The following is a 25,698-nucleotide window of genomic DNA, read 5'->3' on the forward strand; positions in this document are numbered from 1 at the left end:
ACGGCTTGTGATAATATTTATTTACTTTGTTTTAAAAATAATTATACTTACCAGGACCTACATCAATTTTTTTATTATTATTATTTTGACCTGAAATAATTTTTTAAATTAGTTATTTTCAAGTAGGTTACTTTCAGTAAAAATAATGCATTTTGTATTTTTCACCTTGTGAATTTATGATTTTCACGCAGGTTAATTTCACCCAAAAGTATTAATTTTGCAATTTTCACCTAAAGGCTTTTATGAATAAATTAATGCAATTTTATTTAATTACTTATAACTAAAATACAGTAAGGAATAATATTACATGTGCAGGCCTTTATTTCTTTTTTAGGCTCTGATGATGGAAGAAGTGCGTACTGCCAGTCAAAGCTCTGTCATCTAACTAAGCGGTTAACTTTTCTACAACTTACCTTCATCTACACACTGCTTATGGCAACGACCTACAATATTTCATTCAGCGTGAAGTGTTCTACTACTGTGTGATTGACCAGCAAAGGTGGTTTTAGAGACAGGTGATTGTCTTCGAGTATCTTCCGTGGTGGTTAAGCAGGTGAACATCCTTAAATAGAGAAGAGTTAGAAGAAATTTAAAAGTTATATTGTTAACATTGCTTATTAATCATTGCCTAAGCAGAGACCTTAATGGTTCAGCTCAGTCAGTGTAAACATTGGTTTGTTTAAAATGGTGGACTAAGAATAATAAAACATTGTTCTCTTGTTCAGTTTGTTGGCTGCACTGAAGGAATCGGTGTTTTAAGGGATCAGTTTGAAATTATCATGGGAGCAGTGAAAGTTTACCTTTTAAAAACACTGGGTAGAAGAAGGATTACAGAATTACCCAAATACTAAGGAAGTTAAAGCAGTCAATTTGATTTTGAAAGTCAGAAGCTGTCATCTTGGACATGAAAAAGTTTTGATAGTCATGTTTTGTTACTAATTTTTAATTTTCATTTACTAAGTCCAGTGGCACCAAAAATCGTTGACAGAGCTTTTGTTAGAATACAGACGGGATCTGATAGTATATTGATCTTATTGTATCAATCATTTTACATTTAAATTGGAGCGAATAATAAAATTTCATAAATTTACGAAAATAATGTATTTTAATATTTGGTTGATGGTAAATTTTACATAATTAGAGGCATTTGTGAATATTATGCAACAGCACTGTACAGTAAAAGTCCAATTCTTCGGCATCCAATTCCCCGGCAAATCTGACATTGCGGCAGTTTTGAGAAATAGTCCCATTTACGAAAATCTCTGATCGTTCGGCAGATTTTCCGATTTTTTTCGTCAGTCTTGAAATTCTCCATGAGGACCCTCTACTGCTGGGGACTTCTTCCAGCAGTAGCAGAGTCCAATCAACCCCTTCTATTGTACATATGTAATTAAGGAACCTACTCTAAGTTTAGGTAAGTGCATGTGAACTTGTAGGCCTACTGTACCATTACATTTATATACAGTATGTTCACTAATTTCTTTATTTTCCATATTCATGTATAGTACTGTATTAATTACAGTATTGTACAGTATCAAACAGTATACAGTACTCTCTCCAAGCACATTTGTAATGATATGAGTAGTGATGATAGTGTTCACCGAAACATATAAGGTACTGAGTGGGTAGGGTTTTTGATAATTCGGAATTTATTTTTTCGGCACTAGCCTGGTCCCATACATAGATGCCGAAAAATAGGACTTCTACTGTATATGGATGTGGATGTGCAGATTGGTCTGGGATTAAGATAGAATCCCAGAGGATTGGGAGTAAGGTATAATTATTCCCCTGTACAAGGGAAAAGGGGAAAAAAGAAGTGTGTGGTAATCATAGGGGCATTTGTCTTCTTTGTGTAATGGGAAAAGTATATGGTAGGATACTTATGGACAGAGTTAGGAAAAATAACAGAGGAATTAATTGGAGAAGAACAGGGAGTTCTAAGAAAGGAAGAGGTTGAGTAGATCAGATATTCATTCTTAGTCTTTTGTGGAAAAGTTTCTAGAGAAGGGAAAGAAGTTCATGGACTTGTAGAAAGCATATGGCAGGGTGGATAGACAAGGAATGTAGAAAGTATTGAAAATATATGGAGTAAATGGGAAGTTGTTGAATGCCATGAAGAGAATGTATGAGAGTGATAAGGCTGCAGTGCGTGTGGACAGTGGACTGAGTGATTTTTTTTTCTATTCGAAGATTGGATTGAAACAGGTATGTGTCAGGTCTCCATGACTGTTCAATCTGTATATGAATGGGGTTATAAAAGATATGCAATGTGGGACAGTAGATAATGGAGCAGCCCTAAAGAGAGAGGGCAGTGTTTGGAAACTCCCTGTATTGTTGTTTGCAGATGCTACCGTGTTGTTAAGTGACGAAGAAGGGGAGCTGCAGGGCTTGGTGAATGAGTCTAGGAGAATGGAAACGGAATCTAAAGATGAATGCAGGGAAGAGTAAAGTTATGGTTTTCGAGAGAAATGAAGTCACTGAATGCACAGTGGGGTTGGATGAGGGTGAAATGGAAAATGTGAGTGCATTTCAGTACTTGGGTAATGCGATGAGTGAGGATGCAAGTTTAGAGGGTGAAGTGTTTGAAAGGGTACAACAAGGAAGAGAGGTTGCTGTTTTTTTTAGAGCAGTGATAAGAAACAGGGAAATGGCATGGAAGTAAAAATTTTTTTGCGTGGCACGATTGCGATACCAACTCTAATGTATGGAAGTGAAGCTTTGACCTTGTTGGAGGGACACAAGCCAAGAGTTAGAGCATTGGAAATGAGTTATCTGAGAGGAGCCTATGGAGTCATATGGAGAGACAGACTGACAAATGAAGACATGAAGGAACGTTGTGGTGTTGATTTGGATGTAATAGGAGAGTGTTCGGAGAAATACATTGAGGTGGTTTGGCGAAATGGAAAGCATGGAGAGCGAGAGACTGACGAGGAGAGTGTATGTGAGGTGGAGGGGGATGAGGGAGGGGGAGGCCATGGATGAGATGGAGGGATGGAGTGGAGAGGTATATGAGAGAAGGTGGTGTGAGCTTAGAGCAGGGCAGTGAAATGGCTGGGGATATGGCGACATGGAGGCGACTTGTTTGTGGCAACCCTTTCCGGGATTAAGGCAATAGATAGACAGAGATAACTCTGAATATTAGGTAACTAGGGAAGTATTCACCTGAAGGTTAGGAAACACTACAGTCCAAACCCAAGGTTACCCAGAAGCACTCAAACTCGACAGAACCCACACCCAAGAAGCACAAAATCCGATAGAACCCACACCCATTGTCACGCAAACTCGATAGAAATCGCATGCGACCGCATTCAAACAGGAAGAATACCACAACCAAGAACCCACAAGCCCAAGAGACCCTCCACACCTAAAAACACAAACTCTCAAACACACAAGTCCAACAATTCTTACTGAACACACAGCCCCGAGAAAACCCTCACCCAGTGACACTCAAATCTGACAGAATCCCAACCGAAATATACATAAACCCAGCAAAAATGCATTACCAACACCTTATATAACCTAACGAAATCCAGCCACAAGCAAACCTGACAGAATCCACACCTGACAACAAACAAACTCGACAGGGCCCAAATCCAACAATTTACACACCTGAGAGAACACCCAACAGCACACAAACCTAAAGAACCCAAACCCGACACATATAAACAGAACCTACACCCAACATCAAATGAACCCGACAGCACATAAACTTGACAACACACAAACTGACACAAGCCACACCCAACACAGAAGACAGACAACACACAAACATGACAATACACAAAGTCGACAACATAAAACATAATACAACCCACACCCATCATCATAGTAGCGTGGCAAATACAAATCCAACACAACCCACATCCTAAAACACAGAAGTCCGACAACACACCAACCCGATACAACCCAAACCTAACAGTGCACAAACCCGACAACACACAAGCCTGACAACACACCAACCCGTCACAACCGAAACCTGACAACACACAGAGCCGACACACGCCACACCCAGCAACGCACAAATCAGACATAGTACACACCCGATGGCACACAACCTGACACAACCCACATTCGATGATACAGAAACCCAACAAGATCCACACCCAACTGCTTACAAGCCGGACAGAACCAGATGCGACAGAACCCACAGAAATCCAACAAAACCCACTCTTGACAACATACAAGCCCGACAGAACTAACACCCCACTTAACCCACACCCGACAACACACAAGCCCGACAGAACTAACACCTGACGGAACCCGAACCAGACAACACACAAGCCCGACAGAACTACACCCGACAGCACAAAAATACGGCAGAACTCACCCCCAACATCACTTAAGTCCAACAACACACAAACCCCACAACACACAAACCTCACAACATACAAACCCCACAACACACAAGCCCGATAACACACAAGCCCCATAACACACAAGCCCGATAACACAAACCCGACAACTCGCAAACATGACAGAACCCACACTAAAGAACGCTTGAGCCTGACAACACACAAACCCAACAAAACATAAACCCATACAATCCACATCCAGCAACACACAAACCCGACACATACCACATCTGACATCAAACAAACCCAATACAGCCCACGTCCAACAAGACATAAGCCCGATGCAACCAACATCCAGCACAGTCCTGACAAGATAAGAAGAAACATCGTCACAATCAGCCACCACGACACTTCGGCCGTACCAACATCCAATTACGCTCGTACACAGATGTGCAGTCGCTCTCAATAATTTTATATTTCTTGGGTTCCCTGCTAATGAAAGGTAAATATAAGTAATTGGTATATTGCACTGACGTAAGTTGCCTAATGCAGAAACTAGGCAGAGATTATAATGCAAAAGAATCGAGACTATTTTACAGGTTCATCTAAAAGAAGCCTGAAAGTGGTAATAAATATGCATCAATATATGTTAAGTCATTCTGTGCATTTAAAAGAAATGTATCAGAATTTGTCAAATCTACTCAAGAAATTCAGCAACACTGATCATCATTGGTTCATAATTGGGGACCTGAAAGTTCTGTGTATCTTACTGGGTCAGTAGTCAGGTTATACAAAATTCCCATGTTTTTTCTGTGAGTGGGACAACACAGTCAAAGCATTACACTGTGTTCGGAAGGAATGGCCAAATACATAAAAGATACAACTTGGTGCAAAGAACATCAGACCTAGCCTGGTAAATCCAGATAAAGTGCTGTTGCTACCATCGTCTCACATTAAGCTTGGATTAACGAAGCAGTTTCTCAAAGCCCTTTCAAAAGATGGAATCTGTTTTGTATTTGTGCCAAAAGTTTCCTGGTTTGTCTAAAGCTAAATTGAAAGAGGGCATATTTACTGGACCTTATATTCGATAACTGATTTTTGATGCGTAATCTGATGGTGCAATGAACAACCTGGAATGAGAGGCTTGGGTATCATTCAAAGAGGTAATTTCTAAGATTTTAGGTAACACTAAAGATGCAGTTTACAGAGGAATTGTGAGAACCTTGTTGGGCAAGTTTAGGGAGTTGGGTTGCAACACGAGTCTCAAAGTTCACAGTTTGGATCCACATTTGGGCTTTTTCCCAGATAATGATGGAGTGGTGAGTGAAGGACAGGGCCAAAGATTCCATCAGGATATCAAAGACATGGAAAGAAGGTATCAGGGACATTGGGATGTCAGTATGGATGGCGGACTAATGCTTGATGATTCATATGGATGCACCAGAAAAACCGTACAGAAGACTGGCCACCTAGCGAAGTTTTGGGAAAAAAAAGAAAAATAGAAGTTACAGATACTAAAGAAGTTATAAGGGAGTCATGGAATATACAGTGTTGTTTCCTTAATGTACATGTTTGAAAAATTACATTGACTAAATAGTTTCATATTCCATTAACGTAGAAAACTGCTGTATAGATCAATCCAAATTTATAATTTGCAATATATATTTTTTTAAATTTTGTATTAAAATGTGATGTGTTGGAAACATTCTAAATGTATTTTTTGCGTGTGTTCATAAGTACAGTAAAAAATAGCTTCTCTGAATAAAAAAAAATAAATTAATGTGCAGATCTGTCCTTCCTCTTACAAGATTATGTTTAAGGAACGCAATAAATTATTTTCCAATATTTTTCCAAAATTTTACATAGTACTGACATTTCATGGTATAGGGGTGAATTATCAAATTAAAAATTCAAGCAAGTGGAACACCTTATTTTGCGAGAATCCGTGACAAAAGTAAAACAGACCAAACTTCATTTAATCGAGTTACATTTAGAGGTTGTGCAACACTGATAAGCGATTCCACAAAATAGTGGTAATACTATAATACCTTGCAGTGCAACAACAACAATACATTGATGTGACCAGTGGTTTTAGATGAACAACGAAATGGCAGCACAATACTGTACACCAACGTTCATTTTGGCTTTAAACTGGCGTTGGAGGTTGTAAAAAAAACCTTTTCGATGATCCTCGATGTTCCTCGACAATTTGAAGTATGAACTGGATCTGCTCTTCGTTCCAAGTTTTGCCAACCTTCGTGAAGGTTTTAATCAATTCTACCCCGCTCTGCAGCGTCGCTTGCTGCATTCAAAGATTCCACCTGGGCCTTTGCTAAACAAAAACTTGTGTTGCTTTCCCAGTTAAATGGGACCTCTTGCAGGAAATAAACCGGAAGGTCAGGAAGAGTGAACAACTTATACGTATTGGAATTGCAGAAGTCTGTCAGTGCCTTTCCTTGTGGATATGGTACCGAAACTCGCCCGGGAGGATCTGCTGACCCTTCAACAGAGCTCATATTCTCCGGCATTTTTCGTTTTTCATCGTTGTCAGCTGAATGATCAAGTACTGACACGCCCACGTTCACCTCACTGAGGTAACAAAGGTGGCTACTAAAGCTCTTGTACCCAATGATGTTGATATATAGAAGCTCTTGAAACAGGGAAAGGTCGCCTCACAGAGCACTTGCTTGTTCTTTTGCTGAAAACCACAGAAGGACGAAGTATTGGGTGACGAATAGGCAGAAGTCCTGCAAGCGGGAAATCTGGCAATCAGACATGCTGTGTTCACTAGAAGTTCATGTACACTGCTTCACCTTCTGCTTTAATTTTTGTGCACTTCTTTTGGGGGTCTTCTCGACTTTCTTAGCTGTTTTCTTGTCGACATTGTCAGTTTTGCTTCTCTGACCCTCCTCCCTCTGAGCATGCAGGAAGTCCTAGTCTTCCTGAACTTTCGTCATAGTGAAGGTATCTTGATGAGCGGTGTCGAAATGGTTGTTTAGGCTACACTTGAATGCTGCCTGGTTTTCCAAATTCCTCTGCAGTTTTCCACGAAATGCTCTCTTTCAAACACTGGTATTCGTCGTGCAGTGTCTTGAATACTTTTTGACGTCGTGAAGATGTTTTGTCGGTTGGCCTTCCCTCACCCAAAATTTCAGTGATGGCTTCAGATTTCAGAGACAATCTCTACCAAGGATTTCTTCACTACCTTGTGCACAGGGACTAAATATTTCAAAACATCATCCCTCGAAGGTACTTGCTGTCCTGGGAGAGTAGCACTGAATGACCCTACAAGCCATACGGATTTCTTTGATCTTGTACTATATGCCATTACTAGTTTTAATCACCTGAGAACAAGAAAAACATGAGTCAATGGAACTCAGTAACTCATAAATACCGCAAGAAAAAAAGCGACATAACCCAGCAGCAACGACAAGGAACTTTTGGAAAAAAAAAGCACTCCAAGCTGCCCGTACTGAGACGTACTCCATTTTTTTTTTTTTTTTGAATGATGGGATAATCTAATTATATAAAAAGTTTTTTTTTTATGTAATGTTTGTAAATGTAAGCATATTGTATAATCATAAGATTAAAACTTCTCTACTATTTTCACTCAAATAGACTGCACTTGCTGCTCCTATGTATGAAGTTGATGTGAGCAAATAGGGAAAGCTCTGCAGTCTTTGCGCAGCCTCTGCTTGTTTGACAGTTTAAAAAAAAAAATCCACGTGATTATTTTCACCCGGAACCTCATCATATGCTGGGTTCCAGCACCCATTTTTTTCATATTCAGTTTTTACAAGCACCCTATTATGTGCTGTGCAACCTGCAAATTATTAGCTATAGGAAAGGCCAATTGTCTGTAACATTCACGTAGTGTGTGAGAAGATATCTGATTTGGGCCACTTGATTTAGATAGCTTATTTTCTGAAGATAATTTAGAACTTCGTATCTTGGCACTTCATTGATTGGTACCGTACCATCTTATGGTCCTGAGAAACTCTGTTGTGGAATAGAAATATTCTCTTGTGAAAACAAAGTGAAAGGAGTCTTTTAATATTGTACTATCGTTTGGTTATCTTGGACGAGATCACCTTCCCAATGAACCTATGCTCTTATAATGTTTAACTTCTCACATAATGAAAAAATAATTTAGGATTTGACTTTGCATCACAAGAAATTTTTGTCTCATAATATCGTTTAGTTTTCCGAACAATGTTCGTACATTGCCGTTGAAACGTTAGACATTTGGTAGACATTATGCTTTCCTGTACGTTTATATTTTGTATTTTCTCTTCTCTCATGACTGATGAGTTATTCAATATTCTTCGACACCCAAGCTGGTTTATTATTGCGGCAATTTCTTCGGTTAATTCACGGTATATTTTTTCGTTCGATAGACATCAGATGATCTGCAAATGTTTACCATATTTCTTCAGTGGTATCCACCTGTAGTCACTTAATCCAGTTGTTGTTGGATATTTTATTTTTCTTACTATCAAAAATGGCATTTTAAAAGTCAAGAACTAATTGATTATTAATACTGGTCTTCTACTGGATGTTAACTTCAAGTCTAATGATATAATTATCTCTGTTATCAAAATTTTCAGCAGCATCACACAGCTTTATTAGGTCACTATCTTGAGAGGGCAAAGTCGAGTATATTATTACCACACGTCAGTGTATGCATTGTCTAAGTAAAAATGCATCGTATGCCAGTTTCATCCTTATTTTCGCTTCTTTTTCTGCGCACAGATTTTTCCAGTCAATATTCGTGTTATTGAACTCCCCTAAAATAACACCATCTTTATTATCCATTTTCGCCATACAGTGATTGGTCATTTTCCTCGTCTAACTTGGCCGGTCTGTAAGCAAAACAGAAAAAGACTGGGTTTATTACTCTCTAAAAATTTCGACATACAAAGAATCGTATGTTTGAACATCCAGTTTACTGATATGTACCCCATTTATGTGGTTGTTAATATATATAATAGAACTCCCCAGTTGGTTTTATGCAGTCGCAGTTCTTCAGATAATTAAAAGTTTTGCAGGGATGCTTCTCCAACAGGGTGCCTGTCACAAAGGTTTAACCATATTTCTGTAATCATAATTATGTCGAGATTTTCGGTGGTTGCATAAGTAAAAATTTCGTCTTGCTATGAAGTAATACTTTTCACAATGATACACATAATATTCACATTATGGCTGTATCTAGTAGGGCTGTAAGGCTCATCAAAATTAGCCCTGTTTATCCATTTCAATCGTTAGTCAACGTGGCAAGACTCCTAGAAGCCACTGATAACCTGGCAGTCACTTCCTCCCACCCCACTAAATTCCCTGATTTTCAACTTGTACCTGATTATTTTGGCAAGCTGATCTCGCCTCACTTACCCTACCTCAGGACTGGATTATTAACAGCTGCGCCATTAACAGTCCCTTTTACTCCCTCGCTGCCACTACCTAAATCATGCCTAACAGTCATCTAGTGCCCTGCATAACCTAGCTTTCTCTACATATTAAGGTGAAGGCTGCCTCTATCATACAAGCTCCTGTCGTGACTAAAATTATCCCTAACATCAACAAACATCTCACCCTCCATTCTACAGAGACCTTATTGCCTACTATTGACTTCTGTCACTAACCAGGATCACAGAACCTACAAAAAATCTGGGGAAAAGGCCACAGATAACTAACTTCCTTGCACTTCCTAATAAGGTCTCCGTACTTTCTAAGTATCTTCCCTGGCCTGCCTGAAGTTACGTTATAAATCACCATCACAGTGACAAAGATGGAGTTCTCTGAGGTGTTGCTAATTAAGTTATCTACTCTCAGTCTCGTCCTGTATCTTGCAGCCAGGAAAGCAAAAACACTTCCTCCTACAACCCTTTGCACAAAAATCCATCTGATGCCTAATCAACGAATCCTCGACAAGTATGAAACTAGCCTCATCCTGCACTTATAATGGCAAGAATCCTATCTCGGTTATTTACCTTAGCCTTGCACCCTCCCTTGAGTGGCTGGAAGCCATCAGTATCATCTAGTCTGGTCTCAACTTTTATTAGCCTTTTTTCTATGCTGTTTACCTTGCCTAATACTTCTGCATCCACTTACTCTACGTACAGCCTATGTAATCGCCATACTACCCTCATTCTCCCACCTTTTCAGCCTGTTACTTAATACAACAGTTGCCTCACTGTTTTTCCTAACGTTTAGGCTAAACTAAACAAAGACCTAGACTAAACTCGTATTATCGTAAAGAGAATGTCAAAAATCAGTTACAACAAGAAGCTGTACCAAGGCACAGCAAACCCGTCCTCGGCAGTCATTTTAATGCTGACTTGTAAACACAACAGGATATCTAGTCAAAGATGTCATAGATCAAATTTGGAGTAAATCGGTTGAAAATTGACGAATTTATGCCCATTTGAAATTTTAGGCCCGATCCACCAGACATTGACCCCCCTACAGCTAAGTGGGGGTGACCCCCCTGATGTAATGAGGCATGTTATAGGATGCAGATTTGAAAGATGCACCTCTAGGTTTTGGTTTCATGTCGATATGACGATTTTGAAACGAGTTATGACGAAAAAAAATACATTTTTTTTGGCTTGCAGCCTGGGTCTTGGCCCAATTTAGTCCCAGAATGTAAACAATTTATCAGATTGTCATAGCCCATCATCCCTGTAATTTTAGTCAAAATCACACCAGAAGTTTTGCCATTAAGTTGTTAAAAGACAGACAGACAATCAAATAAACAAGCAGACTGACAAACCGAGTGAAAATAATACCCGTCCCTGAGCCCCTCCGGGCCGGGGACGGGTAAAAATCACACGTGTAATTCCTTAGTTGTAAGGAACGGGAGGATGGCGAGAATACTTACACAGTAGCGGGGGCAGGATATGAGACTGTAGGGTACTGATCCCATCCACATACACATAGAATAGCCACGACGACACTACACACCCTTGCCTTACTCGATTCTAATACTATACCACTCAACATCCATCTACGCGTCTTCTTGCAGACAATTACCTCCCAGTTTAAATTTTAAGTACGTACAGCTAATTTCCATATGAAATATTACATCTAATGCAGATAATTATAGTAAAGATGTCAGATACAACTAGTTCAAATTCAAGGCCCTAAATGTTTCAAAGTAAGTTGTTAATGAGCCAAAGTTAAAGGCACGATGAAAAGTTTTTAAATCTGGAAGAAAAAAGTTAAAATCTAATACACTCCAAAGTTGCCTAAGTACCGCTGTAGACGATCGCCTTTACCAACGACTGGCAACTATTGAGAAAGTTTACTCCTGTCTCGATTAACCATTATATATTACACAAGCAAAATTCTTCCCTACATTGAATGGGATCGACTGAGAATACAATGAATTAACTCAGAAAGATGCCATCCAATATGAAGTGTACTGGAATCTGCTTCAAAATCTATCACTTATAGAAGTGTTCACAGATTTAATAATATAACCCAGTTTTGGCAGGAATTAAGATATGAATAAAAATGAGTTACAAGACTACTGAAACATACGCAAGTTATCAGTTAATATGCTATGTGAGCTTCATAAGAAGAATGAGGTGGGAGGTTAACTGAGAAAAAAGTAAGAATGAGAAAATGAAAGTGTATGACTAAATTTATCAAACAAAATACTCTTGATGCTGCTAGGATTAGTGCCGAGCTAGCCCATGCATTACTACCTAACATTTTCTCACTCCACAGAGTGGGCGAGGCATGATATCATGAGGGTGAAGGAGGAGGAGAATTAGGATGAGGAGGTGGTGATATTTCTCAGAGAGGGTGTTACCTGGAAAGCGGGACCGGCTGGGAACCCCCAGGGTAACAAAACGTTGCACAGTGGTAAAAGTAAACCCATACCAGGACTGGGTATGATCACTGAAAACTGTCCCCCACGGGAGGAGCGACTGTTCCTTAGGGTCCCAATTAATGCCAGTAATCACGGCAATAATATGTAGCAATACGATATTTTGCGCAGTAGCAGAGTTCTAATTTTCACCAGGTTTTTGGCAAGGATGAGATCTCAGCAGCCATGCACCTGAGAGTCCTGGCCAGTATTCATTGTCTTAAGAATAATGAAATTTTGTACTGTTGCACACTTCCACCAGGGCCAGGGATTATGCAGGGTGGAACTCCCATCCTTCCCATGGTGGCGACAGCCTGTGTGTGGACGCGCGATTTTATTAAGCCCAGAAACACGAAACTTTACACAGTAGTATACCTCCACCCAATCCAGATATTAGTCAGGATGGGGCCTGTGAATCTCCCCTCCCCTCCCCCCCTCCACTGGCAGAGGGGCGGCCTTCATAGGTTCCAGGCATTGCCAGTATACCCAGCCATTTTTCATAAATTGGAAAACAGTAATTTACCCAGCAAGAGATCTCCACTAAAATCAGGTTTTAGGCAGGACGGGACATTCTGCCTCTCCTTAATTTTTTTTTTCTTCCCTTTATAATACTGCGGAGGAGAGTGTGGCTATATCTTGTTTTGGTTAACGATGGTATTATTTAGATTTACCGTCAGCCCCTGTATTTCATGTAATCTGTTGCTGTATAACTGAGCTGGACAGTTTAGCTGTGCTTGTTTTTTTCACTTTACCAACTGGCGATTGGATCTGATTCAACAGTGGCATTCCATACTGCACGTGTTGTTAATTTAACCCGCCCCGTCCCGTCGACGTATGGGTACGTTGCAACGATTTGCATTTGCCAGTCCTGGCGACATACCAGTACGTCGTGCAATTGCAAGGTCCCTAATTTGCTCAATTTTCAATTTTCGCAAGTGATTTTTCGTATGTATACATGGGACACCTTCCTCTATTCCTCTACAAGATGCCAAGCAGGGACAATGCCTTACACTGCATAACCTCCCCCCTCCCCCCCTCACGCCATTGTCTTGGCAAAGGACCTGTTACCAGTGACCTGCCTAGTAAAGATATTCAGGGCCAAAGTGATTCCCCAATCGATGACAATGTGGAGGACAATGTTTACATAGCATTAGAAGAAGAAACAGTCAGAAATAATGATCAGGTAATGTGGCAAAAAAAGGTCAGGTATGGTGATTAGTTAGTGAGTGAAACAATGCTTATAATGCCTTTATTACTGCTTGAAAACCAATATACTCACATACTACATATACATTCGTAGCAAGTAAATAAATAAATACCGTTTATGAGTGGATAAAATAGTTACCCTTCCATAGAACTCGTTTTCTTTGGTGCCAGCATGTTAGAAAACCCACTCAGGTAAGGAGGAACTCCTACCTGGATTGGGCACTTTAAACCTCAGGTGAGCGATTTCTCTATGAATTTTCGATGTTTCTCACCAAAAGCGAAGGTTTTAGCAAAAAAAAAAATTTTCGAAAATACCTCGGGACTGGGGGATGTCGGAGGTGCGGAAAACCTCGGGACGTGACGGGTTAAATTCAGGAGCAAACTTTTTTCCATATATCCTATCAGAATAATTACGAATGTTTGCAAGTAACCTGGGTAAAATACAGTACTAGCAAATATTATTGCAAGATATCTCTTTTGGTAATCAGACATCTTTATATATGGTAACAGTGCTAACTCCAGACGATAATATTTAGTTAAAGTAATAAACATCGTATTACAAAGGTTTAGAAAATACAATATCTACAAGCATGCTCTATACGAGATCTTCCCTGATTAAAAAATAGGCTGGTGATAGCAAAAACACAATATTGTAGACGTAATCGTAGTAATGGGTTCATGGTTGTAGGAAGATGAAAGCTAAGGTGAGGAGGGTTCGTTTGTGGTGATGAATGTTGTTGAGTAACAGAGGATGGGGTTGGTTGAGGAAGGGTGGAGAGGTGAGATTGTTGAGATGAATGTGGTTGATGATATAGGATGGAGTTGGTTGACAAAGATAAGGTGATATAAACTGGGGCTGACTGACGAATGTTGAGGATGGATTAATGGTTGCTGTAGTGATAAATTCTGAGGTTAGATTAACAGCTGTATTGTTGAATGTGTAGACAGGATTAATAATCGTTTTAAAGAATTTGGAGGTCGGGTTAATGGTTGTAAGGTGAATTTGGTGGAGGATTAATGAGTACTGTGAGGACTGTGGTTGGAAAACGTAGGTAGACGATGGTGCAGGATGGTTTGCTTGATGTAAAGTGGGAATTGAATTATAGTTTCCTGGTGCCAGGCGTGACACTAATTCCAGACAAAGATATACAAGCAGTGGAACAGAAATGGGGAAGATGTACAGTAGAACTGTCATGGAGTAGAGGTTGTTTTGACACTGAAGTAGTTTTGGTACAGGAGTGGTCTTGGCGTAGGATTGGTCTTGACGTAGGAATGGTCTTTATATTGCAGTGGTCTTGGCATAGGAGTGGTCATGACATAGTAGTGGTCTTGACGTACGAGTGGTCTTGGCGTAGGAGTGGTCTTGACACAGGAGTCGTCTTGTAGGAGCGGTATTGACATAGTAGTGGTCTTGACATAGGAGTGGTCTTGACGTAGGAGTGGTCTTGACGTAGGAGTGGTCTTGGTGTTGAAAATGTTGTCGAAGTGTTCTTGGCATTGAATAGTCTTGGTGTTGAAGTTACTTGCCGATAAAGTGGCCTGACAATGAAGCGGTTTAGCATTAAAGTGGCTTGGTGAAGAAGCGGCTTAACGATGAAGTGGGTCGATTGGTCATTGAGCTGAAAGGCTTGGCTCAGGAAGGGAGGAAGGGTTGACGGCCATGGGAGGTCCTTAAACTATTCATACTATCAAACCAAATGTCTAACCTGATAATAAGAGAGGGAAAATGAAGACTGGAAGACACAGAAATATCAAGAGGAGAGGTAGGGGTGAAGAGAAGAGAAAAATTGGAGACAAGAAAGGCCCCTTTTAGTCACCAGGGATACTGGGAGAGTATTCTTTCCACAACTCTCCATGAAGTTAATGTAAAGTTGCGTTAGGCGACAACTCGATAAATTGGAGAAATTATCAGGGCGATGAATCAGAAGGCTGGGTGGCAGATGTTGATGCTGGGTTAATCAAAGAATTTTGGAGGTGTGTAATGAATTTTCCGATGAGAGTGATGAATATGGGGGTTGAATGCTGGATTGTGACTTGAGTAATGAACTACTCAGTAATGGCAGTGCCGTTTATTTGTAGCTATATATATATATATATATATATATATATATATATATATATATATATATATATATATATATATATATATATATATATATATATATATATATATATATATATATATATATATATATATATATATATATATATATATATATATATATATATATATATATATATATACTGTATATTCATTCTAGCAATTCATTGGTAGCTTTTGCTCTTTCATTCAATATACTTGCGAGATAGTAGTAGTATGGATGTGAAAGTTGTGCAGCTTTGCCAGGATAGAAGGTAGAGTGCCGGAGGATTGGAAGTCATGTATAATTATTCCCCTGAACAAACGAAAAGGGTAAAATAAAATGTATGGTAACTGTAAGGGCATTTGTCTTCTTAATGTGATAGGAAAAGTATATGGTAGGATACTTATTGACAGTTAGGAAAAGAACAGAGGAATTGGTTGGAGAAGAACATGGAGGTTTTAGGAAGAGAAGTGGTTGTGTAGATCAACTATTCATTCTCAGGTCTTTAGTGGAAAAGTTTTAGAAAAGGGAAGCAGGTTGTATGCGGTTTTCATGGATTTGGAGAAAGCATACGACAGGGTGGATAGACAAGGACTGTGGAAAGTATTAAGAATATATGCAGTAAATGGAAGTCGTTGAATGCTACGAGGAGTATGCACCGCCGGATTAAGGGAGGGGCCCAAGGGGCCCGGGCCCTGGGCCACCCACCAAGAGGGGGCCTACCACCAGAGCAACTTGTGTTCATTTCATTTCGTGTTTATGCATTACATATTACAGCATTGGATGAATAGTCCCCGTTCAGTATTTCCTAACTAAAAGTGTCCTATTTATATATTAGGATTTAGGTTACCAGTCTGTGGTGTATGCCACTGGGGGAGTTGGAAAGGGGGCCTCCCTTCCAAGCGGGCCCCGGGCCTCCCACATGCTTAATCCAGCCGTGGGAGTAGGTATGAGGGTGCAAAGGTTGCAGTGCGTGTGGGTAGTGAACTGAGTGTTTTTTTTTTTTTTTAAGGTTGGATTGAAGCAGGGATGTGTCATGTCTCCATGGTTGTTCAGTCTGTATATGGATGGGATTATAAAAGAGATAAGGTAACGCAGTGGGTGTTGAAGCGACCCTAATGAGAAAGGGCGGTGTTTGGACTCTCCATGTACTGTTGTTTGCGGATGATGTTGTGTTGTTAAGTGAAGACGAAAGGGAGCTGCAAGGTTTGGTAGACGAGTTTGGGAGAGTGTGTAAGAAATGAAATCTAAAGGTGAATGTAGAGAAAAGTTATGGTCTTCGAGAGAAATGAAGTCAGTCAATGTACAGTGAAGTTGGATGAGGGGGGAAAGGGGAAATGTGAGTGCTTTTAAGTAGTTGGCCAGTGTGATGAGTAAGGATGGAAGTCCAGAGGGTGAAGTGCTTGAAAGGGTACAACGGGAAGAAAGGTTGCTTGTTGATGAAAGCAGTGTAAGGAACAGGGAAGTGAGCACGGCAGTGATAGAGTTACTAAATGACAGTACTGTGATAGGAACTCCATAGTATGGAAGTGAAGCTTGGACCTTGGTGGAGGGACACAAGTCAAGGGTGAGAGCAGTGAAAATGAGTTGAGAGGAGCATGTGGAGTCACATGGGGAGACAGACTGACAAATGAGGAAGGAACGTTGTGGTGCGGATGTGGATGTGATAAAAAGCATTAGGAGAAATACATTGAAGTGGTTTGGCCATGTGGAGAGGATAGAGAACGAGAGATTGACGAGAAGTGTATGTGAGTGATGTTGGGGGGGGGAAGTGGGAGGAGGAGGCCAAGGATGAGATGGAAGGATGAAGTGGAGAGATATATGAGAGAGAGGATGTGAGCTGGGAGCGGGGCAATGAAATGGCGAGGGACAGGGTGACATGGAGGCGATTTGTTTTTGGCCACCCCTTACGGGATTCATGCGTCTGGTAATAGACAGAAAGATAGATAGACAGATAGTTTTCAGTACTTTGAATTTTCTTGTTTGTCATTCCTTTCACTTGCATTTCTTCCCATTTCCTTGCAATAAATCAATTTCATATTATATATTGAAGTCTTTTTGCCGTTACTTTTAACTCGTCACAACAGTTCACATGCTTTATTTCCGTCCACTTACTTGCACCTTCCATTCCCTTTCATCACAGTCACATGCAATTTCAGATTTTTTCATCACATCTAAATGAATCTCGATTCTTCTTCATATATTTTCTTATGCGTGTCTACAGTATTTCCAGATCTTTGCATGGCAACACTGGTAAGACAGACCATTATAAGCATGGCCAAATGATAATGGTTTACTGCCAAGTATTTTGTGCTATTTATGTTGTCTCAAATTTTTTGGGGAGTACTTTGCTCTCTCTCTCTCTCTCTCTCTCTCTCTCTCTCTCTCTCTCTCTCTCTCTCTCAGCTCGTTCGTTTACGCCGGACAGTATCAACCACAACGTGAGTAGGTAGCCAGCAGCGTGACCTCACTAAAGAGTTATCAGGGTGGGTGCTGTGCGGGTGAGGTTATACCACGTCGTAAAGAGTTATCAGGACGGGTAATACATCCTCATTACAGTGTTATAAGGACGGGTGAGGCAATACCAATTTATTACGGTGTTATAAGGACAGGTGAGGTAATATCACCTCATTAAAATGATATGAGGACGGGCGAGGTACACTAATACCAGCTAATTATAGTGTTGTAAGGACGAGTAAGGTAATACAAGTGAAGTAATACCAGCTCATTAAAGTGTTGTAAGGACGGGTGAGGTTGTGTCACCTCATTAAGTGTTGTCAGGACGAGGGAACCATTGCCCTTGCTCCACATTTGTGTCATCACTCTTAGGAAATGTTAATTAATCGAATTATTCTCTTTGTTATAATATTTTTACGCTCACGTTTGCGAATTTTAAGCGGAAAATAATTTACTCGATGCTCTCCCTTGTGTGTGTGTGTGTGTGTGTGTGTGTGTGTGTGTGTTAACAAAGTAACTATTTTTTTTTTTTCTGAATTTAAGCAAAACTGGTCGAAGTTCAAAATCACAGGGTTTAGTCCAAATTTTACCCGAAAATAGGGGTTTCATTTTTTTCTTGAATTTAAGTCGCATTTGATGGAAGAGTTGAGGGTAATGCATGAATAAAGGGGATCCGATTTTGAGAACAGTCAATTATAAGTCAAGAGCACATGGTAAGGTCAAAGCTCAACCCATGTACCTGTGTGTCAACAAAATAATTAAAAATGATTTCATCTGATTTGCGCCAAACATTGTGGTGGGATTGGGGATTATGCAAGTGGTTAACTAATTAATTTGGAGTGAAATTGGTCAATGGTCAAGGCCACATGGCAAGGTCAATTTATTCCGTTTACTCCTATTTACCCACTCGTGCACGATAAGATTCAGTAAGTTTTCCGGCGCACGATTTTTTCTGTGAGGCCGTCCGGCCCGGCTGCCCGCCCGCGGCAAATAACACGTATTCTCTCCTTATTTTCGCCACCCAAACATCAATATACTGCCATGAAACCTATGTCATCTTATTCGTCGATGTTTGTTCTAGCTGATAAGCATCGCAAAAAACAGGAAAACACGAATAAAACAACATTAGGCGGCCGTGATTAAACATTTCGCTACTTCACGTTCACTTCCCAACATCACCATTCGAATGTTTTCCATCATACAGGAAAATGTTATTGCAAGTTTTGATAGAGAATTTCATCAGCTTTCTAAAGAGAGAAATCCGGTTGTGATAAGATTTGTAGTTTTCGAGAAAATAGCCAAAAACTGAAAGCCATTTTTTAAAAAAATTCAAGGAGCTTTAATTCTGAACTTTTCTCGCACATGTTATGTTTTTATTGCATAATATTATGCAGAATTTCACGAGCTTTCCAGTGAGTAAAGATGGTTTCGATACACCTCATAGTTTTCAAGTAAATCGCCAAAAACGACTGGGAACTCACATCAGTACATCACTTTCATGATGTGCGCACAGCATACGCAAAATTCCCGCCTAACAACGAATTTTTAACATAGATATTACATTGTTGTGTCTTGTACATACGTAGAATTTACTGCTCTTTATCATGGTTCTTACAGGATATCGATACATCGAATAGTTTTCGAGTAATTGGCCGACAAAGTGAGATTATTCCTCCGAGCACTTTCGACTTTACTGCTAGCAAGGAAAAAAACAAAGTATATTCCCCCAACTTTTCCAACAGAAAATGCTCCCAAAGGCTTATATTCTGCAAATGAACGTACGTAGGATTTACTGCTCTTTATCATGGGTCATACAGGAAATTGATACACCCAATAGTTTTCGAGTAATTGGCCAACAAAGTGAGATTATTCCTTTTGACTTTTTATCGAAAGCGAGGGAAAAAACGAAGTCTGTTCCCTTTCCTTTTCCTACCAAGAATGCTCCCAAAGGCTTATATTCTGGTAATCAACATACATAGAATTTACTGCTCTTTATCATAGTTCTTACAGGAAGTTGTTATGCCCAATAGTTTTCGAATAATAGGACGACAAAGGTAGATTACCCTTCCAGTTGGTACCCACTTTTACCTCAAGAAAAAAAAAAAAAATGTTTCCTCCCCCTTTGCCTAAAGACTATGTTCCCAAAGCTTTTTTTTTTTTTTTTTTTTTTTTTATGTACAGACTGTAAAATCTTCCAAGGTTGTTTTTTATGGTTGTGACCTACTACATATGAACACTACTTTTTCCAAGTTACTGCTAATGAAGCTTTACTTTCTGCCATAAGTGTAATATGTAGGAGAAGACGGTTATTTGCCTGAAAATTATAGGGGTAATGATAATAAGTCAATATACATATCAACAAAATTCGGAGAACTCGCTTCCTCCAGGGGTGTTGACGGAGTTGTAGGATCTTCTGGGATTGGAAGATGAGGAGTTATGTAGTGTGTGTGTGTGCGTGTGTGTGTGTGTGTGTGTGTGTATGTGTGTGTGTGTGTGTGTGTGTGTAAATGTGTTAGTGTGTGTGTGAGTGTTTGTGTGTGTCTGTGTTAGTGTGCGTGTAAGTGTGGTAGTGTGTGTGTGAGTGTCTGTGTTAGTGTGTGTGTAAGTGTGTAAATGTGTGTGTGAGTGTGTGTGTGAGTGTCTGTGTTAGTGTGAGTGTGTGTTAGTGTGTGTATTAATGTTAGTGTGTGTGTGTGTGTGTGTGTGTGTGTGTGTGTGTGTGTGTGTGTGTGTGTACACTGCACTAGGGAATACTTCGCTCGGCATGGAACCGTTCAAAGCAATCACCCATGCACAGTGCCACATCACAAACAGGACACATGTGACTTGTGTCCCTCTTCAACTTCGCCAGGGAACACATGGTGCACCGCAGCCTCCTACGGTTGGGGATCCTCTCCTATCGGTGGCCCAGTGTGTTATCCAACCGCACTCTGTCATTGATGAAACGACAACGCTTGGTTGGATGTCCTCATGGTGTTCCCCGTTCCTGTTGTCCTGGAGGTGCAGCTGCAGGCCCAGGCATGGCAGCAGCAGCAGGTTCTCCTGATAGACCAGGAACTGGTGAAGGTTCTCTCAGCACCTGTGCTGGTCCTGCAGGCGATGGTGGCGCTGACTCTTGTCCTGGCCCTCCTCCTGGAGATGGTGGTGTTGGTGCAGGAGCTGGTGGTGATGGCACCTGTGCTGGCACTGTGGCAGGTGCCACAGGTGCTGAATGTCCTGCTGGCTGTCGGGTTGGAAGGTCAGGGGCATGGTGGATGACATACCCTGATGCGGGCCACTCTGCTTCATCAAAGTAGAGGAGCTTGTCCACTATCTCCTCCATGAATTCGAGCAGACTGACTGATCCGCATGAGCACTTCTTGAATAGGGTGAACGCATTGAAAATGGCCATGTGGATGAAGTAGGTGATCTGCTTGATCCATTTCACATTCTGCTGCTGGATGGGGTAGTATTGGACCATCTGGTCGAAGTGGTCTATGCCACCCATGTGTCAATTGTAGTTATCCACCACTACGGGCTTGTCCACGGTCTTCTGGACATAGGTTGTCCTCCTGTAAGGAGCCCTGGTCTTCCTTCGAACCCTCTTTTGGATAGTTCTTGTGCTGTGGAAGGTGGAGACCATGTTGACAATGCACTTGTCCCTCCACAGCAACACCATCACGCTGTCCTTGTGCATCGCTGTCATGCCCCCCTCTGGAAGGTTCTTGGTACTATCAATGTCCTGCAGCTGCTTTGGTGCTCCTCTTGCCAGGCATAGGGTCCCACACACATAGGTTCCTGCACTGAATAGGCATTCGCACAGGGATACAGAGTTATAATAGTTGTCCATGTAAACTTTGTATCCCTGATCCTTCAGCGGTTCTACGAGGCTCCACACGGTAGTCTCCAGCGCCCTCTTCTGCCCTGTATACACCTCGAAATTCCAGATGTAACCCGAGGAAGCCTCAGCCAGGATAAACGGCTTGACTAAATACTTTGAGGGCTTCATGGGGTTGTAAACGCGGAAGCTTAGGCGCCCCTTCCAAAGCAGTGAGCCCTCGTCCAGGTTGAGGTGTTCCTCGGGTAGGTGTTCTGGAACCGCTGAAGGAGGTACTCCATCATTGTGCGAACCCTGATGAGCCGGTCTTGAGTGTCCTGGGGTATCGCAAGTGAGTTGAAGTCCTGAAAGACCTTCCACTCATCACTTGTGCAAACAGGGGGTAGTTGTGGAAGCGGGATCTCATCCAGTAATGCCTGATGCTCAGCAGATTCATCAACCCCATGAAAAATTGAAGCCCCAGGAACCTGGCCATCTCTTCACTGCAGATGAACCATGCATCCAACGCAATCCCCAAGAATGATGCGTAGCTGTTGGTCTCGTGGGTGAAATGCATCAACAACTCCCTGGTGAAGAACAGCTGGAAGAACTGGAGAGGTGTTGGTGGATCCATCTTCATTCCTGGGGATCCTGTGAAGGGCCCATTAGCTGGTGTGAAAGGGCCACTGCTCCACCCTAGATCCGTTGTGGCAACACCTCCCGCAGTGGTGGCAGTGGGTCAGCGTACCGACACCCTTGTGCCTCTTCAGACACCCCTTGGCCGCCCCCCATAGCCGGGCTGTGGACAGCGCCGGCCTCGTTGAGGTGGTGAGCATTCTGACGATGAGGAGGACGAGACTGTCTCCTGCTGCTGGAAAACGTCGTGGGGGATGAACGCTGTCGGAGACAGCGCCTTTGTCGACCGGGCAGGGGACGACGACATAGTCGCCTCCTGCACCAGTTGCGCCACAGACACTGCGCCGAGTGCAGGTGTCAGTGTCGTGTAAGTAGGCCCTGCTACCAGTGACATAGGCTTGGCCAAGGGGGAACTGGAGGCTTGAGGTGGAGAGACCACGATGGCTGTAGGAGCAAGAGGTCCAAGCCAAGGCAATGCCTGTCATCCAAGTGAAGACAATGGCTGTGCCGATAGTCCTGACACTGGTGGTGGTGGTGTGTGCTCCCGTCGTGGTTCAAGTGTGGGCAAAGCCACTTGAGGGGAATGCTCTTGGACATCTTCCCAGTCCTCCTCACTTGAAACATCACTCAGCTTGTCATCTACCTTGCTCTTGGTCTCCTCCTCGAAGTGAACCTTTTGCCACTGGTCAGAAGATAAACCATTCTTCTCCATTTTGGCAAGCACTGACACAGAAAGTCAAGTATGACCTTTTTAGGTTCTCTGCTGAAAAAGAAGAGATATTATTCACTGTTATGCAACACCTTCCATTGAGAGTAGCACTACACACGTCATGTTATATCTTTCCGTACGGCCAATCGCTGTACCATTTACGAATAGTTCACATAAAGGATAACTTTTCAGTGTCTTTTCACGGTCTTATAACTGTCCACTGGCGTCCGTGGGTGTGTGCCATATATATATATATATATATATATATATATATATATATATATATATATATATATATATATATATATAAATACATATATATATATATATATATATATATATATATATATATATATATATATATATATATATAATATGTGGAGAGGATGGGGAATGGTAAATGGGTGAGGTAGGTGAGAAGTGTTAATATTGGGGGTGGGGTTACGAGGGGTAGACCGAGAAAGACATGGGACGAGGTCATTAAGTGTAACCTCGGGGTTAAGGGACTCAACAGGGAGGCTACAAAGGATCGTACAGCATGGACAGCCGCCATTAGGTGACCAAGGCCGACGCATGCAAGCATGCTGGAGCCTTTAAAAACAAAACGATAATGAAAGGTTCCCCCCACATACTGATATACTCCCTCATATATATATATATATATATATATATATATATATATATATATATATATATATATATATATATATATATATATTGTTACTGAACAGAGAAAGATAATGTACACTTTAAGTGAGAATACTAAAAATCACTACTGTCCCGTAAAGTTCCAGGTTCAAAACAAAAGAGTTAGGTAAAATTACAAGTTAAAGTTTAATGCTCAAACTAACAACAAAACATTCAGGACTCATAAGGATAATGTAATGGCAAAAAATAGGTTAAATATATGGTTAACTGCTATAGCCTCTATTAACACGAAATTAGCAAGAGTAAATTTATCTAAGTCAGCCCTGATAAAATGACAATACCAGATAATACTCAGTGAATGCAAGATATATTATTACAGATACAAAATATTATTAACAATGACTGACATCCAAACTTTACATTAATCACAAAAACCTTCCTAGGCCTAAGAATTAACACCTTATGCTATACAGTACAAGAAAAAATGCAATAACAGTTATACTCAAATTACAATGCTGCTAGATGGTTGGAGACTTCCTGAGCACTCACAATAATAACAACTGTACAGGGGAGGACAGAGATGTGAACAAAATGAGGAGTAGATCTAAGTGGCAATAATGCAGAGACTGAGCTCATTATATAGGGGCCGGCAGAGCTTGATACAACTTGTAAGAATGATGCGCAAATGAATCCATGGGGACAAAGAGTTGACAATCCTGCTCTAAACAACAGAAAGAACGACTTTACTATAAGGGAGGAGGGGGGGAGTGAGGTAGAACACGCTCGTGATCAAACATGCAGCATACTGTACGTTAGAATTACACAAAGGATGATGAAATCATAGGCTATGTAACACCTCCCCACAAAGAAAAAGAAATTTACAAAGGAAATTTCTTATTACTCTAAAACAATCTGTCTAAAGTCTAGATAAGCAATCTGCAATAACATTTTCTTTCCCCTTGACATGTTGTATGTCTAATGAATACTCCTGAAGAAGTAGACTCCATCTTGTCAATCTCTGATTTTTATCTTTAAACTTACTAAGGAATTTCAGTGGGTTATGATCGGTATAAATGACTATGGGGTCAAAACCAGAACACAAATAAAATGAAAAATGCTGTAAACCCAAAATCAAGGCCAAAAGCTCTTTCTCAATAGTTGAGTAGTTCTTTTGAGGTGGAGTGAACTTCTTACTGTAATAAGATACAGGATGTTCAATACCCTGATCATCCTCTTGCAGCAAAACAGCCCCAACTCCTGTATCACTTGCATCAACAGCCATCTTAAAAGGCTTAGCAAAATTTGGAGTAGCGAGCACTGGCTGACTTAATAGGATAGCTTTAAGTTTGCTGAAAGAGGATTCACAGTTATCGGTCCAGACAAATTTAACTCCCTTTTTCAGTAGGTCTGTAAGTGGTGATACAAGAATTGAAAAGTTAAGAACAAATCTCCGGTAATAACCTACCATTCCCAAAAATCTTTGTAGCTCTTTCTTACTTTTAGGTCTGGGAAGATCACTTATAACCTGAACCTTAGCTGCTGCTGGTGCAACATGTCCATCACCAATTACATACCCAAGGTACTGAACTTTAGCTTGACCAAACTCACACTTTGATAAATTAGCTACAAGATTAGCCTGAACCAAACACTCAAGAAATTTACTGACATGGCATAGGTGATCTTTCCAGTTGTCACTGAAGATTAATACATCATCAATATAAACAACACACCCTGCCAAACCCTCTGTTATAACATTCATGAACTTCTGAAATGTGGCTGGTGCATTCTTCATACCATATGGCATTACAGAACATGCAAAAGTCTTTCCTAGTGTTACAAAACATGAGATCTCCATAGCACATTCAGTCATAGGTACTTGCCAGTATCCCTTTAACAAATCAAACTTACTTATGTACCTAGCCTTTCCGATCTTGTCTATGCAATCTTCCACGCGAGGGAGAGGGTAAGTGTCTGTTTTGGTTATCTGATTAACACGTCTG

This window comes from Coenobita brevimanus, chromosome 45, assembly GCF_032717465.1.
Source record: "Coenobita brevimanus isolate Jiangsu-jjx chromosome 45, ASM3271746v2, whole genome shotgun sequence".
Classification (NCBI taxonomy): domain Eukaryota; kingdom Metazoa; phylum Arthropoda; class Malacostraca; order Decapoda; family Coenobitidae; genus Coenobita; species Coenobita brevimanus.